The following is a 14,467-nucleotide window of genomic DNA, read 5'->3' as shown; positions in this document are numbered from 1 at the left end:
GACCTGCTCCAGTGTTATCATTCATTCACTTATAAGCTCATAACATCTTCAAAGAACAAGGTGGTGTTCACAGGGACCTTGGGTTAGACAAGTACCTATATGACACGTGGTCAGCACCTGCTTTTGTGCAGTCTGAATGTAAATGCATTGGACTGCAAGGTTGGCAGTTCAAACCCACTAACTGCTCTGCAGGATAAAAGTGAAGATTTACAATAGCAGAAGCCCTGCACAGGACTGCTGTAAGTTACAATTAGCTCTGTGGTATTAGGTTTGGGTGTGAAAGGCTGTCTTGAGGATTAGTTGGTGGAACTTGAGGGACAACAGAGATGTGAGGGGACAACAGAGTCACCTGGGGGATGGTGTTGCCTGTTCTAGACACTCCAAGACATTTGGTCATGTTCCACCCCATTGCATGCCTCACTTGGCACATCTGTCTCTGACTTCATGGTGCCTGGAAGAGTTCTAGCAGTGGACTCAGACATCGCTCAACAGCCTAGGAGAAATCTTTGCCTTCTATGGGCATAATTTAGTTCCTGTGTTTGGACTTTCAGGGCTGGATGAAGGACAGGCTGTTTCTTTGGTGCCTCAGTCCTCTGGAGAAGAACCAAGTACCCTCTGACCCCAGGCAGCAGGATCTGCATGTGTGATGTCTTGCACATCCCGGCAACCCTTCTGGCAAAGAACATTGAAGAATGAGAATTACGAGGATTAATGTTGAAGATTCCGAACTCCAAACAGGATGTTACTCTCAGAAATCGTGAGACCACCATGAAAGTAGGCATCAACAGGAAAATGGGTCAGAGGGTGCCCTTCATCTCCCTCCCCAAGGAATCTGCAAAGTGTTACAACCCAATCCCTTCTAGGTGGACCCCTGGGCATGATGGGCTCCAGATTTCAGGATGGCCCCATGCATCTACTCAGGAAAAGGAGCACTGGGATCTGAGCTTTAATTGTCCTGTAAGCCCTGTCAGCACTTTACGCCTCTGTTTAGGGTTTCCATCCAGCAAAAGAAAAATATTACAGATTTCCTTCCAGCATGAGAACCACAATAGTGCTCAGTGGACTGGCATGAGATCAGCAATAAGATGGGTGCTGGTGTGGCGCTGTGGGCTAATGCATCAGACTGCAAAGTCATTTGAACTGCAAAGTCAGTGGTTCAAGCTCACCAGCCACTCCTTGGAAACCCCATACTGGGTTACTATGGGTTGGAATTGATTCGACAGCGCTTAACAACAATAGTAGAGGATTGGAGTCCTGGTATGGTGCTGTAGGATGTCCTGGACTGCTAACTGCAAGGTTGGCTGTTCAAACCCACCAGCCACTCCTTGGAAACACTCTATAAGGTTGCTATGAGTTGGAACCAACTTGATGGCACACAACAACAGCAACAATAGAGGATTTCCACAACCCAGATGTAAACAGACCCAAGAAGGCCAGGAAAGGCCATCAAGCCTGGGAAGAGAAGATTGGAACTCCAAGAATAGGTATAATTTGAGGTCTTGAACTAACCAGAACCAAAGATCAGTAAGTCATAGTGAGAACAGAAACTTGACCTTCAGGCTGAGCTGAGTTGGGAACTATTGGCATAGTACCAAGATTCCAACTTAACAGCCAAATGCAGCACAAATGTTGAAAATGGTTGCTATTCGCTGAGATCAAGTAGGCCCCCAACTAACTCAAGGTGACCCCATGCCCAGTGAGATGAGATCCTGCATGGTCCTGTGTCAGCCCTGTGATCAGTTGTGGATCAGACCATGGCGATCCATAAGATTTGCTTTTACTGGTTTTCAGTAGTAACAGTCCAGGCCTGTCTTCCTGGCCCATCTCAGTCTGGAAACTCCAGGGAAACCTGTTCAGCATCCTAGTAGCATGTGGTGACAAGGCAGGAAATGCGCTGGTTGAAGATAGAATCTAGGTCCCTCTCATGGATGAAGAGAGTTCTACCACTGAGTTACCACTACCTTCTCACTCAGCTAATCAGACAAAACAAAACAAAACCATGGTACAGAATGTTAACAAGTAGAACAGAAAGTGACTCACATTCCTGAAGTGTCTACAGCTCCAGACAGCAGGTACAGGTGACCATCTCTTTACGGATTTATGACCAGGACTAATCAACTCCCTCTTGACTCTACTGGTGAGTCACAGTCTGGGAAGAAAGTCTAAGGGCAAGACACACCCACCTAAGTTGGCTGGAAATCCCCCCAGAACCCCTGCAAGGTGATGGTACTTTGCCGAAAGGAAATCAGGATTTTGAAGCCCAAAGAAAGAGACTGACTCCTGGGGTGGGGGTGGGGGTGGGGGGTGAGGAGTGCTGGGGTTTAGTGTGGAGACATTAATTAACATGGCGTGGCACTGCAGATTAATTAGCTGGACTGCAAGGTTGGTTTGAACTGCAAGGTGGGTGGTTCAAACTCACAAGCCTCTCCTCAGAAATCCTTTACGGGATCTTTATGAGTCAGAAACGACTCAAGGGCATTTAACAACAGCAAGCTGATGCTTTTAAGCTGAGGAGTAACTTGAACTCATCTGTTGTTCTGAGCAGGAGCCAGCAAACTTTTCTCTGTAAGGGTCAAACAGTAAGCTCTTTTGACTCTGCGGGCTCTCGACTCTAACACATATCCTCAGTTCTGTCCTCGTAACTCCAAAGTAGCCAGAGGAGAGGACAGGGCTGTGTCCCATGAAGCTGTTTTTGTTTTTGTTGTTGTTTTTAAATAAACAGTAAGCAGATGTCTTCCCTCTTTTCTTACCGTCTCCATTCCTTGATTCTCCCTGCCATAGTTCGCAGAACCCTGGTTGAGAGTTAAGGAACCCTGGTGGCACTGCAGGATAAGTGCTGGACTGTTAACTTGAAGGTCAGCAGTTCAAACCCACCAGCCAGTCCGAGGGAGAATGATGAAGCTTTCTGCTCCCATAAAGATTTGCAGCCTTGGAACCCCTCTGCAGGATAGGGTCTCCGTGAGTCAGAACCCACTTGATGGCAGTAAGTTTGGGTTGGGTTGTTTCTATTATGAGAGACATGGTGGATCTGTGGTAGAATTCTCACCTTCCCTGCAGCGGGAAAGACCTGGGTTTGATTCCCAAGGAAAGCACCTCATGTGTGGTCACCCCGTGTCTATGATGCTGAAACAGAACCCTAGTGGTGCAGTGGTTAAGCACATGGTTGCTAACTGAGAAGTCAGTAGTTCAAATCCATCAACTTCTGTGTGAGAGAAAGATGTGGCAGTCTGCTTCCATAAAGATGGCAGCCTCAGAGACCCTATGGAGCTGGTAGGAATTGGAATCTACTTGATGAAAATGGGTCTTTTGGCTTTATGATGTTGAACACCCTCAGGGTTATTTGAGAGGTTGGTGGTTCAAGGCCACCCATAAGTGTCTTGGGGAAAAAAGTTCTGATAATCGCCTTCCAGAAAAGCAGCCACTGAGAATCCTGTGGAACACAATTCTCCTCTGGCACACACAGGGTTACCATGAGTTGGAATCAACATGACAGCAACTGGTAAGTAAGTGGTTTAGATGCTTATCAGAAGAGAGAGAGAGAGAGAGCAAGGGGGTGACCCAAACCAAGGGGAGCAAATAAAAAATGCCTTCTGTCTCTGAAAATGCATGCTGCAGGTTGCCAAGGTAAGTGAAGCCTTTTGGGAACATTCCCTATCTTTCTCATTGGGATAAAAACCGCCCTTAGGTAATGAGTTACAAACGCCATTTTCTCATATGAGCATTAAGTTCTGTTCCCTCTTACACTGGCTTCTTAATTGTTTGTATCCACAGGGGGTTCTATGTGTTTGGCACCTTGTGTTGGCTCTTCATTCTGGCAAAGCTAGCAGCAGGATACTAGGAATGTATTGATTTTTTTTTTTTTTTTAATTGTACTGAACCGTGTGTTTCTCAGTGTGGTACACCTGTATTTATTTGAGTCCACTTGAAAAAGAAGACAACAACACAGCTGCCTCCCCACTTACTGTTTGCCATTTTGCTGGATGCTGGCTACCACCGGAGCCTTCCTCTTATAGGCATGTGAGTCATTGCTTCCCGGGTCAGGAGAAGGAACTGGGACTTGGAGAAAACGCTTGCGACTCTGGCGAGGCAGAAACCCATCCCCTCTTTTGTAATCACCTCTCCGGTGGCGGCAATATGCTGTGAATTAGTGTGTTCCAGGCCTGGAGTGCCAACATATGGTCTATCTCTGCTCATTCTACATTAAATCCTGACATTTTGCAGCTGTCAAGATAAAGCTGTTTATATGAGTAACATTGTAGTTTGTTTATAGGGAAATAATGTGTAGCAAGTTATGATTAATCAAGGTGTCTAAAATTTGCTGGAGGCTTCTCAATAGATTTGTTTTTGTTGCCTGTTTTTTGTCTCTTGAATCAGGCGTTTAGCCACCATCTCCTCCACCCCTCCACTTTGTTCCTCAGTAGTTTGTCACCTCCTTCCCTGTGGGATGGGTGCAGGAGGGTCAGACCCAAGAGAATATAGCTAAGGCCAGAGAGCTCTTGGGGCCGGGTGATAGGAAAGATCCCTGGTGGAGCAGTGGCTAAGTGCTTAGCCATTAACCAAAAGGTCAGTGGTTTGAATCTAACAGTGGCTCTTTAGTAGAAAGATGTAGAGTCTGCTCCCATAAATATCACAGCCTTGGAAACTCTATGGGCTGTTCTACTGTGTCCTATGGGGTTGCTATGAGTTGAAATTGACCTAATGCCATTGAGTTTGGGTTTGGTTTGGTTTGGGTGACAGGAGGGACTCACCTTAGCTCTTTCAAACCTTTGAAAGTTCCGCAAAGAAATGTCTTCTCCATATTTATTTCTCTGTTTGGAGCCAATATCTCCACTTGAATTACCACCCTGATGAACTGTGAAGAGGTGGCTGAGCCTCCAGGGGACACATGGTGCATCTAGATTTGGGGTTCCAGGGTCTAAGAAGCCATGGAGCTGAACCTGGGTGATGCAAATGGCTAACATGCTCAGTTACTAACAAGAGGTTGGATGTTTGAGTCCACCCAAAAGCACCTCAGAAGATAGGGCTGATAATCTGCTTCCAAACAACTCAGTCATGGAGAGTGGCTCTCCTCTGGCACATATGAATCACTGTAGGACCAACTCATGGGCTGCTGGCAAAGAGGTCCTGCGCCCCAAGGCAGTACAGAGTTGAGAGCTCTCAGGAGCGAGAAGTTTTCTGAAGCCCTCCCCATGCAGTTCTGGGTCCAAGTGTGCTCCCTTGAGCTTAAGTGGCTAGAACCAGAGGCACCTGAGGTAGGCCAAGGCCACACACACCGTGTAGCTGAGTTTCCCCCTCGGATGGGGACCTCTCACAGCACTGTCAGCTGGTCTGTGTTTCATCCTTTTCAGTGGGGAGAAGCAAAGGCAACACGCATGACTGTTACCGTGGTTCGTTGCCATTGAGTGACCTCCAGTGCATGGAGACCTCGTGTATAATAAAAGCAAATATGTCCTGGGCCTGTAGCTCACTGAGGGCTTCTCCTGTTGTCCTTAGCCCTCTAGTTACCAAATAGGATGTCCTTTTGTAGCAATTGATCTTTCCTGATGTTGTATCTGCATCAGACAGTGCTCTATTGTAATCCATAAGATTTTCCTTGCTTAATTTTCAGAAGCCACCACTCATCTGTCAGTCTGTTGTACTATGGTGACATCAGGTTGTACTATGGTGACATCAGGTTGTACTGTGGTGGCTTGTGTGTTGTTATGATGCTGGAAGCTGTGGCACTAGTATTTAAAATTCCAGCATGGTCACCCAGGATGAACCAGTCTCAGCAGAGCTTCTAGACTAAGAAAGACTAGGAAGAAAAATCAGGCAGACCACATTTGAAGGAATACCCTGAAAAAGCTTATGCAGACCAGTGAAGCATTAGTTCATATAGTACCAGAAGAAGAATCCCTTAGGTTAGAAGGCACTCGGAATTCAACAGGGAAAGATGTACTTTCTTAAAGTTGAGTTGACCTTCATGGTGTGAATAGTGCAAGCTTCAAGACCGTCATTTGCTGACACGGTATGACAAAAAATGAGAATAAACAGCTGCAAGCATCCATTAGTAATCAAGATTTAGAATATACAGACTATAAATCAAGGAAAATTGGAAGTTGCAACAGTACAATGGAAGATTGATATCCTAGGCTGAAATGACTGGTACGGACCATTTTGAATTGGACAGTCATATGATTTACTTTATTGGGAATGACAAATTGAGAAGAATGGCATAGCATTTATCGTCAAAAGAAGATTTCCAGATCTGTCTTGAAATACAGAAATTCATATAGCTACAAAAAAGAAAATATCCATATAACCAATTTTGTTGTTGTTGTTGTCAGGTGCCATCGAGTCGGAACCGACTCATAGCGACCCCATGCACAGCAGAACGAAACAATGTCCGATCCTGGGCCAACCTCACTACCGCTGCCACACTTGACGCCATCAATGATGCCACCTGGCTGATCTATCTCGTTGGGGGTCTTCCTCTTTTTCTCTGACCCTCCACCTTACCCAGCATGACATCCTTCTCCAGCGACTGTTCTCGCAGGACAATGTGTCCAAAGTATGAGAGACGAAGCTTAGCCATCTTGGCCTCCAAGGAGCACTCTGGCTACACTTCTTCCAAAATAGATCTATTGGTTCTTTTGGCAGCCCATGGCACTTTCAGTATTCTCCTCCAACACCACAACTCAAAGGCATCAATTCTTCTACGATCTTCCTTATTCACTGTCCAGCTTTCGCATCCATATGAGGTTATTGAAAACACCATGGCCTAGGTCAGGCACACCTTAGTCCTCAAGCTGACATCTCTGCTCTTCAATGCTTTAAAAAGTTCCTGTGCATCAGATTTGCCCAATGTAATACATCGTCTGATTTCTAATCAGTTTAGGCACCACCCAATAGAGTCAATGACGAAGAAGTAGAAGAATTCTACCATCTTCTGCAGTTTAAAATTGATGAGATAAGTCATTAAGATGCACTGATAATTACTGGTGATCGTAATGCCAAAGTTGGAAATAAAAGAGGAAGATCAGTATTTGTAAAATATAGCCTTACTGATAGAAATGATGCTGGGAATCACATTATAGCATTTTGCAAGACCAACAACTTATTCATTGCAAATATCTTTTGCAACAATACAAGCAGTAACTATACAGCTGGTCTTCGCTGGATGGACAACAACAGGGGAATCAAGTGAACTACATCAGTGGGAAAAGATGGTGGGAAAGCTCAGCATCTCCCATCAAAATGAAGCCAGGGGCTGATCATGGAACAGACCATCAATTGATTATATGTAAGATTAAGTTGAAGCCAAAGAAAATGAAAACAAATCAATGATAATCAAAATATGACTTTGAATATATCTCTTCTGAAATTCAAGATTATCTCAATAAAAGATTTGACACATTAAACACTAATGTCTGAAGACCAGAAGAATTGTGGGATAACACAAAGAATATTATGCATAAAGAAAGCAAAAATTTATTTAGAAGATAAGATAGAAAGGAAAGACCAAAGGGAATGTCAAAAAAGATTCTGAAACTTACTCTTAACCACAGGGAAGTTAAAGCAACTGAAAGAAATTATAAAGCAAAAGAGCTGAACAGAAAACTTCAAAGGCCAACTCAAGAAAACAAAATAAACTATCAAAAGTAAATGTGCAAAGACTTAGAGTTAGAAAATGAAAAGGGAAGAACACACTCAGCAATTCTCAAGCTGAAAGAACTAAAGTTAAGTTTCAATTTGCAACATTCTATAGGCAAAATATTGAATAATACAAGAAGCATCAAAAGGAAGTGGAAGAAGTGCACAGCCAAACAATCGGTCAGTGTTCAACCATTTCAAGAGGTGGCATATGATCAAGAACTGATGGTCTTGAAGGAAGAAGTCCAAGCTGCACTGAAGGCACCGGTGAAAAACAAGGCTCCAGGAATGCACAGAACACCAAGGAAATGTTTTGACAACCGGATCCAATGATGGAAGGAGTCCCAAGTTGCTCGTCAATGTCAAGAAATTGGAAAGACAACTACTTGGTCACCCAGTTGGAAGAGACCCATATTTGTGCTCATTCAAAAGAAAGGTGACCCAATAGAATGTGGAAATTATTCAATAAAATCATTAATATCACATGCAAGTAAAATTCTGTTGAAGATGATTAAAAAAGCAGTTGCAGTATACAGTGACAGTGACAACTGCCAGAAATTCAAGTTGGATTCAGTAGAGGATGTTGAAGGAGAGATTTTATTGCTGACATCACACAGATCTTAACTGAAGCAGAGAATGCCAAAAAGAGGTTGACTTGTGTTTTATTGACTGTGCAAAGGCATATTGCTGTGTGGATCATAGCAGACTATGGGTAACGTTGTGAAGAATGGGAAACTTCAAACATTAATGGAGCTGAAGGGACCTGTTCATCGAACAAGAGGCAGCCATTAGAACAAGGGGATACTGGATAGTTAAAGATCAGGAAAGGTGTGTGTCAGGGTAGTATCCTTTCACCATACTTATTCAATCTGTATATTGAGCAAATAATTGGAGAAGTTGGACTATATGCAAAAGAAGGACTGCAGGAAGGGTTATTACCAACCTGAGCTATGCAGACGACACAACCTTGCTTGCTAAAAGACAAGAGAACTTGAAACACTGATGAGGATCAAAGATACAGCCTTCGGTATGGATTATACCTCAACGTAAAGAAAACAAAAATCCTCACAACTGGACCAATAAACAACATTATGATAAACAGAGAAAAGATCAGGGATTTCAGTTTACTTGGATTGGATCCATAAGCAATGCTCATAGAAGCAATAGTTTTGCATGAGGCAAATCTGCTACAAAAGGCCTCTTTAAAGTGTTAAAGAGTGGTTATGAATCGGGCTGTGAACCTTAAAGTCAACAGTTTGAAACTACCAGCTGTTCCACGGGAGAAAGAGGAGGCTTTCTGCTCCCAGAAAGATTTACAGTCTCAGAAACCCTGTACAGGGTCTCTATGGGTCAGAATCGACTTGACAGCACTTAACAACAACAAAAGTGTTAAAGAGCAAAGATGTCCCCTTGGAGGACTAAGGTGTACTTGACCCAAGCCAAGATATTTTCAATTGCTTTATATATATGTGAAAGCTGAAAAACAGCTAAGGAAAACCAGAGAAGAATGGATACATTTAAATAATGGTGTTGGTAAAGAGTCTTCAACACACCATGGTCTGCCACAGAATAAACAAATCTGTTTTGGAAGAAGTTCAGCCAGAGGGCTCCTTAGAAGCAAGAATAGCAGGAGTTTGTCTCACATCCTTTGGACATGTTATCAAGAGAGACTTGTGCCTGGAGAAAGACATTGTTGTTAAGTGTCATTGAGTTGGTTCCGACTCACAGTTACCCTGTATAGCGTTTCTGAGGAGTGGCTGGTGAGCTTGAAGCACCTTGTTGTGGAAACCGACCTTTCAGTCCAGGACATAAACCCACAGCGCCACACCAGAACATAGGGTTCATAAAGTGGAGTGTCAGTGAAAAAGAGGAAGACCCCCAATGAGATGGACTGAAGTAGTGGCATCAACAATGGAATCAAATAGAACAATTACGGTGAAGGCACAGGATGGGGCGGTGTGTCACTCTGTTGTGCATAGTGTCCCTGTGAGTGGGAACCTAGTAACTAGATGCCATTTATCAACAACAGCAAGAAGGCAGTGTTTCCTTGTGTTGTACATGGGTTGCTATGAGTTGGAATCGACACCCTAGCACCTAGCAACAGCAATTTTCAGAACTAGATCATCAAATCTTTCCTCTTAGTCTTTCTTAGCCTTGAATCGTCTCTGACATCTGTTCACCATGAATGGTTCAGATGGAATTTGCCATATTGGTGGCATAGCTTCTAGCATCAGAGCAACACGAAAGCCATTGCATTACCATAAAGTGACAGATGGGGTTGGCGGGGAGTGTCAATGGGAGAAAAATCTGCCTTTTTATCCTGTGTTTGTCTGTCCTGGTTTTGCCATTTGGTAATAGGGGCTGTGTGATTGCCTCACCAAATGAGAATCCTAATCTTAGATCAACCACTCCTGCATCAGCCTTCATGGTGTCCAGCCCCCTCCACCTGGCCACCCCCCCAGCCCTCTCTGACTTGTTATTATATTCACAGTAATGGGTCAAAAACAGATTCCTCACCATGACCAAGTTGTCTGTACGGACCACTGGTATCTCTTTCCCTTTTCCCTCCTTCCTAAGGCTTGTTGTTGTTAGTGGTCTGATAACCCCATGAACAGTGGGAGTCTCTGTAGACGAATCATCATCATTATTAGCCTTGACATTTCTATAGAACTTCTGAAGGTTTTCAAACAGCTTTCTCTTTGTTCAGATACAATTGCCTCCCTAAGACGTCTCGATATCAGACCACCTCTTGGGCACTTGGTAGACATACTCAGTGTCTTTGAGCGAATATGCATGTGTTGCTTTAGAATGAGTGTGTGTGCATGGTGTACACTAGAGTACAAGCACACACACGGATATCCTTCTGTGTTCTGCCTGCTGCAATCCTTGCTCCAATGGTGGTCAAGTAGACAGGTGGGTAACCAGGCCCCGCTAAAGGGGCTCAGTGCAGCCCAGAACCCTGTTCCTCAGCATTACACATGTGCTGGGGAAAGAACAGACACCTTGCTCCCAGTTCTACTTTGGCAAAGTAAGTAGGATCAGCTGCTTCCCTGGCCACAGAGACCAAGCCAGCAGTAGCAGGAAGTCACTGTATCATTCCCCCCTCTTGTCATGCCTTCCTGGACCTGCAGAAGCAACTGGAGGGAAGGCAGGAAGGAGATGATGCATGAGAGGTCAGAATTTGCTACCTGAGAGAACAAAGTAATCCCACAGCTGGGGAGGAGTGACCATTCAGCACTCAGCTCCTTTTCAGCATGTGACCCACCATCCCCCATAGTCACTTGTACATTGGGTATGATCCTGGAAGTGTGTAGAGTGGCCAATTCTGGAAACAAGCAGATGGTGCAAGGCAGTCAAGAGCTGCCCCAGTTCAGCATGTGGGGCAGGGGGATAGAGGAAGCCAGTGATGGAGCCTGGGTGAGACTGGGCAGAAGGGCAGGGGGGAGTACCAGGAGGTGATTTGAGGAGCAGTCAGCCCAGAAAGGTGATTTAGCTGTCCTTCTCAGGGGCCTGAATTGAGCTTGGATTGGAAGATATTGTCTGTAAGTTGAACATCTCTAATCCCTCCTTCCTGGGACCTAGAGAGTCCTCTAGCAGTGGTGTTGGCAAAAATACAAGACATACTATGGACTTCAAAAGCACAAACAAGCCAGTCATAGAAGAATACAACCAGAATGTTGGTTCAGAGCAAAGATGGCGAGACGTCAGCTGACTTACTTTGGATATGTCATTGGGAAAGGCCAAGACTGGAAAAGGACTTGGTGTTTAGTTAGTAGAGGGTCAATGAAAACAAGAGAAACCCCAGTGAAGTGGACTGACAAGTGTCCACAGTGATGGACTGCAACATACCAACCATCAGGAATATGGGCAGGACTGGGCAACGTTTCTTTCTGCTGTCCATGAGTCAGAGGCAACTCGATGGCAACTCTCAGAGAGAAGCACTGAAGTTCCCATTTCATGGACGAGGACACAGGCCAGGCCAAGCAGCAGGCAGAGGGTGTCCAGCAAGGAACATGGGGCATGGGAAGACAGCATTACTGCAGAAGGTGGGTACATTCTCAAGACCAGCAGACCAACAAATCAACAACAAAAACCATCAAACTTTCCCCCTCACCACCGCCATCACCCCACAGACAGCCTCTGGTGGGACATTTATATTGCAAGGGACAGTGCATCAAAGCCAAGCTGTGCCCCCCCCACCCCCGAGTGAGGTTGCCATGAGAGTAGCTGACAGGCTGGCAGATGAAGGCATAAAGGCCAGCCCTCCCCCCCCAAAGTCCATCCATGCTTGTGGTGGAAAGCTGTAGAGGGACATGCCAAGTCAGTTCCTGACCATAAAAATGATATGAGGTACAAAACCGTTTACTGCACATTAGAATCTATGGCTGGGCCATTTGTATGGTTTATGGGATGGTTATATCATTAGATGAAGCCTGAAAGATCCATCACTGACAGGCAATCTGGCAGTATCTGGTCAGAAAATAGGGGTGGGACAGATGTTGGTGTTGTGGGGGGTCCAAGTCCACATGCTCCCTTCCAAACTGTTCAGTGTCACACTGAAGGGTCTCAGGAACCCCACACAGGCCACCTCCAGTCCTGAGTGAGGTATTTGTCTTTCGAGTTGTTTCTGGAGGTGCACCCTTCATGCAGTGAGTGAGTTCTTGATCCATGGATTGACAGAAGAACAAACAAACCTGCCTTAGAAGAACAGCTAGAATGTACCTTACAAGTGAGGATGATAAGACTTCTTTTAACATATGAACATAAGTATAAAAAGTATTGCTACTAAGATTCCAGTTGATATGCACAAAATGTGCTTAAACGTGTCTCTGCAGTCAGTGGAAGGCTGCAGACAGTCTCTCTCAGTCCCGGTGTGGCACTGTGGGTCAATGCATTGGACTGCAAAGTCAATTTAAATAGCAAGGTCAGCATTTCAAGCTCACCAGCTGCTCCTCAGAAACCCTGTACAAGGTCACTATGGGTTGGAACTGACTCATTGGCACCTAAAAATGAAGACCTGGTATGGAGCTGTGGGTTAATGCGCTGGACTGCAGGCTGGCTTGAACCACAAGGTCGGTGGTTCAAACTCACCAGTCACTCCTCGGAAACCCTACATAGGGTCACTATGAGTTGGAACCAACTCAACAGCACTTAACAACAACAACAACTCTTGTCATGGTGCCCTCAAAAAAGCAGATCCAAGGGGATCTCCTAGGCCAGTTAAATTCATAGCAGAAAGGTCAACTCAAAAGGTTCTGGCAACTGCTTATTGGAATTCTAAAGGAGCAATCTTGATATACTTTCTCAAAGGACATAGAACAATCACAGGGCCTTATTATGAAGAAATTTAAGAAACTGGAAAACTGCATTAATGAGGAAAAGTCCAGGAAACTTGCACTGATAATTTTCTTTTGTACCTGGTCATTCTTCAAGGGTAGCAAGGACTGTCCCATCAGAATATCATTGAAAAATCTTACCCCAGCTGCTTACAACCTTGATATGGCCCTTCAGACCTCTTTTTGTTTTTAATACTCAAAGAACATATTTATAGAACACAATTTGAGTCTCTCAAGGATGCCAAAACTGTCATTTTGACATTAGGTCAATCAAAGATGGCAGAATTCTTTGTAGGGAAGGGTTAGAGAGATGGAAACACCACATTAAGATATGTATATATCTAGATGGGAGATATGTCAAGAAACAACAGCTTCATATTTTGATTTTTTGTTTAAGGAAGGTCGCTACCCACCTCTCATCAGCCAGTTTATTGTGCTGTGAAGGCTTGTGTGTTGCTCTTACGCAGTAAGCTGTACCACTGGTGTTTTAAATACCAACAGGGACACCAATGGGGGATGGGTTTCAGTGGAGCTTCTTGTCTAGGACAGATTAAGAAGAAGGAGAGGAGGACCACTTCTGAATAGTTAGTCACTTATAATCTTATGAAACGCAGCGGAACATTGTCAGACATAGTGCCAAATATGAGCTCCTCAGGTGGGAAGGCACTCATAATATGAGTGGGGAAGACCTGCCTCCTCAGAGAAAAACTGACCTTAATGGCATGAATGGAGGTAAGTTTTTGGAACCTTCATTTGATGATGGGGCACAATCTAAAATGAGAAGAAACAGCTGTAAGCTTCCATTAATAAATAGAATGTAGAATGTATGAAGAATCTAGACAAGTTGGAAGTCATCAGAAATGAAATGGGATGCAGAAAGAACAATACCCTAAGCATTAGTAAGCTGAAATGGACTGGGATAGCCATTTTCAATCAGACAATAATATGGTTTACTATGCCCAGAAACACAAATTGAAGAAAAAAGACAGTTGAAGAACATTGCATTCATCATCAAAAAGAACACTTTAAGATCTATTTGTAATACGACAATATCCATATCCCTACAAGGAAGACCAGTTAATACCACTATTAATCAAATTTATGCACCAACCACTAGAACCAGTGATGATGAAATTCAGCAATTCTACCAAATTTTTCAATCTGAAAGTGGTGAAACATACAATCAAGACAATTTTATATTTAATTATGGGTGATTGGAATGCAAAAATTGGAGACAAAGAGGAAGAATCAGTACTTGAAAATATGATCTTGGTGAAAAAAATGATGCTAGAGATCATATGGTAGAATTTTACAAAACCAATGACTTTTTCATTGAAGATACCCCTTTTTCAACAAAATAAAAAGTGACTGACTATTCACAAGAAAGATCAGTTAATACCACAATTATTCAAATTTACCCACCAATCGCTAAAGCCAATGATGATAAAATTGACTAATCACAAGAAAGATCAGTTAACACCACAGTTATTCAAATTTAC

Source organism: Chrysochloris asiatica, unplaced genomic scaffold (genome assembly GCF_000296735.1).
Source record: "Chrysochloris asiatica unplaced genomic scaffold, ChrAsi1.0 scaffold00041, whole genome shotgun sequence".
NCBI classification, from domain to species: domain Eukaryota; kingdom Metazoa; phylum Chordata; class Mammalia; order Afrosoricida; family Chrysochloridae; genus Chrysochloris; species Chrysochloris asiatica.
This window is presented reverse-complemented; position numbering follows the sequence as displayed.